This window comes from Sminthopsis crassicaudata, chromosome 1, assembly GCF_048593235.1.
Source record: "Sminthopsis crassicaudata isolate SCR6 chromosome 1, ASM4859323v1, whole genome shotgun sequence".
Classification (NCBI taxonomy): domain Eukaryota; kingdom Metazoa; phylum Chordata; class Mammalia; order Dasyuromorphia; family Dasyuridae; genus Sminthopsis; species Sminthopsis crassicaudata.
Window position 1 is genome coordinate 572,683,851 of NC_133617.1, and position 3,535 is coordinate 572,687,385.

At 37.9% G+C, this 3,535-nt stretch overlaps 1 pseudogene; it reads right to left on the reverse strand.

Moving 5' to 3' along the window:
* Positions 1-371: 371 nt before the first annotated feature.
* On the reverse strand, positions 372-2,084 carry LOC141550905 (kallikrein-14 pseudogene; annotated as a pseudogene).
* Between the last annotated feature and the right edge of the window lie 1,451 nt (positions 2,085-3,535).

Genomic DNA, 3,535 nt, shown 5'->3' on the forward strand with positions numbered 1-3,535 from the left:
CTGATCTTTTTATTACAAAAGGTACTTTCCAGATTCCTATTTCAGGATCCAAAAGTTCTTTCCATCTCTAAATCCTTCTGATTCCCTTTACATGCATCCAAATCTAAGCTAGAAATGGGCTAGGAAACCTGGGTTCTGCAAGCCTATCATTGGGAAGTCAGGATAATTGAGTCCTGTCTTTGGAGGAGGTAAACTGGATTGGTCAGAAGGATCCTGGATCTGGGTTACTTTGTAACAGGGGTGTGGGTCCCTAGTTTCAGGCCACCTGTTCCTGAGGGTAGGACTGGGAACAGGTTGGACTGGGCAATTTTCTTAAAGGGGGAGGAGGATCTTGTCAAGGCTTTTTCAGCATTTCATTTAGGATCCAGGTCCTAAATATAAACATTGATATAAACATTATAGTGTTCCATGCCCCAAGACACAAGACCCTGCAAGGCCCTATTCCAGACCAATGGCCTCCAGAGTTACCCTGGCAGGAGTTTTTCCAGTCTTTGGGGTTCCCAGAACAGACCATGCCTGGAATGATGGCTTTTGTTTAAGCATTTCTGCATTCTTCCTCAGATAAAATTTGGATGTCCAGGCATCGGAAGGTGATGGGATACTTGACAAAAGGATGGAAATAGTTCCCCAGACATATATCATGCAGGAGTTCCTAGGACTGGCACAGTCTTTTGCAAGCTGAATGGGTTTAACTTGAGAGGTCAGTTTCAAAGGCTTCTGTACGTAGAGAAGCATGAAGTCATTACTTTGGGGGTCTGGAGTTGTACTTGGAGTGGGGTATCTGTTACTTCACCCTTAGTGCTTGCTTTGTGGGCTCTGGGTGCAGGAGATTTGTGTTTCCTCAAGATCAATTGAAGGTACCAGTTGGCACAGTGAGCATACACCTATCAGACAACAGGACACTCCCACAGTGGAAACATTGAGAGGCAAATGAACAGTGCAGATTGTGGGGGCTAGAGGTAGGGAATGTACATTTGATCACCCATGGTCTTTTTCTCATTCCCTTTGGCTTTGACTGGGTCAGTGGCAGCAGAAGTGTTAGCAGAGGCAGCAGATCTGAAGGGATGTCAAGTTGGGGTGAGGGAGGTCAAAAGCAGAGATGATGCCCCAAACAGAAGATGCAGCCTGGGTCCTGAAAGGAGGGCCAAGGAAGCTAGGAGAATGAGGCAGAAAAGAGGCTGAGAGCTAGGTGGCCCCAATGATGAGGGGGTCTCACAGAAAACAAGTGATCTAGCAAGCGAGCTCTTCTTTTGTCTCTAGTTGGTTCCTCATAGGGGAAAAAAATAATATTGTATCTATGAACTTTTTAATATCTAAAAAATAAAGAAAGAAAATTTCCAATAGTTGATAATTATTTTTTCAAAATTACTTGCTAACATGTAGGAAATAAAATAATTAGTTTGTTTTAGATCTGTTACGTAACTCTTCTACTCAGTTCTTTGGAAAAAGAGAGACCTTAGTGATTTAGAGTTCTTTGAAGATCTTTGTTTTGATTCTTGGAGTTAACTCTGGGTCTCTGAGGATCAAGGGAAATCAATAGTGGGGTAACTTATTTTTAGCCTTCTGAATTCTAGGGTCTAAAGATAAAAAACATAAACAAAAAAAACAAAACAAAACAACACCACCAAAACAGTGGAGGGGAGAAAATGGGGAGGGGAAAGGAAGTATATAAGTAGCCCTTAAAGTGGTCTATGGACACCAACTGTCAATGACATTTTACAGAATTACAAAATTTCTGAGTTAGATGAAATGCTAGTTGAAAGCTGTCAATCCAAGAAATTACCCAAGAAATAATCTCTAGGACAAAAACATATGTGGAGTGTTTATACAGTCTTTGTTAGAAGCCTCCAGTTATAATTATTAGGATATTTTTTAAAATCAAAAATTTCTTTGCAACTTGCACCCATTGCTTCTTCTTCTGCTTTCTGGGATCAAATAGAACAAATTCAATTTCTCTTCCAAATTATATCCTTTTAGGTAGGTATCTATCATATCCCTTCTGGGCCTCTTCTTCTCTAGACTTACACTACCAATTCCACAACCAGTGATGTGAGCTCAGAGGCTTTCTTCATTCTGGTTGCCATCTTATGGACCTTCTCTAGTTTATCAATGTTCTTCTTAACTGTAGTGTGGAGAATTGAACGTGGTATTTCTGATAAGGTCTTCCAATGGCAGAGTATATACAATGACTATCACCTCCCTATTGTAAGCTAGACCACCTCTTAACTGTAGCCCAAGATCATATTGCCATTTTTGGCTAACACCTGATACTGCTAACTCACATTGAACTTGAAGTTTTCTTAAATATCTAATTATCTAAATATCTATTGTCTAACTTTGTCCCCTCCATCATGTTTTTTTCAAAGTCAATTTCTTGAACTCAAATGTAAGATAATATTTCTCACCACTGAATTTTATCTTCAATCCAGATTTCTAGCCTGTCAAGATTTGTTTGGGATCCTCACCCTATCACCAAGTGTGTTAATTATACCTCTTAGCTTTACAAAATACTAATTGCAACTTTATCCAAAATATTGACTAAACTGTTAACTACTACTGAGGCTAGCACAGATCTTGGTGGAGCACAAAACTAGAAGCCTCTTTTCTGGGTGACATAGAGAGATGAAAGACTAATTTTGGGTTTAATGAGTCAGTCTATTCTGAATTCACTTAATTGTACCATCTTATAGCTTACAAATTTCCACTTTGGTCCCAACCAAGTAGGATGAGATAATTTAACACATCTTTGCTGAAATTCATTCTTCTCATCTGCCAGTTTATTAACTCTGCCAAAAAAAAAAAAAAAGTTAATCTGGTAGATTTACCAGCAATTTTAAAAATGATTATATATTTTAGAATTTCCTCAGGAATTGATCAAGCTAACTGTTTTGTAATTATATCTTTTGTGGGATATCCATTGAAATAACTTTTTAATGACACTATTTCTCCTTCCCTCTTTCCATTCCTGAATTAATATTTCCCATTTTATATAACCAAACAAAAAGGAAAACTAAAAAGTGAGTTTTTTTGCTCCAAATAGCGTGCAAAGATTGTGCCTCATAAGGTCATGGTTTATCATGAATCTACTGTATGATGGACAAAATACTGAGAATTTTAGGTTTGGTTACAAATGTTGAACTTGGCCCAGTTCACCAAGGTTCACTTTGTAGGGAGCCTGGCCTGAGTTAGGAATAAATCAGAACCACCTGAAGAAGAGTCATACCAAAGTCCATTGATGGTTTCAGATGGAAGCCAGATGAAACAGAATGGTTTTGTATAGCTTTAATAAGAAAGCAGAACAAGCTTAGTAATTTCAAATGAGTTTTTCTCAGGCATTTTATTTTAATTTGACCTTGAGGATACCTCAAGAGTACAAATCTACATTCAGAAAAATAAAAAGAAAGTTGGTAGAAAGAGGTGGTTTCAGATTTTGAATTAATATTACTGCAAGACCTATATCTTATGAAGATTATATGGCAGATTTATCCTACTACATTTCAATGTAAAATAGAGCATCAAAGTAAGCCTGCTAGAA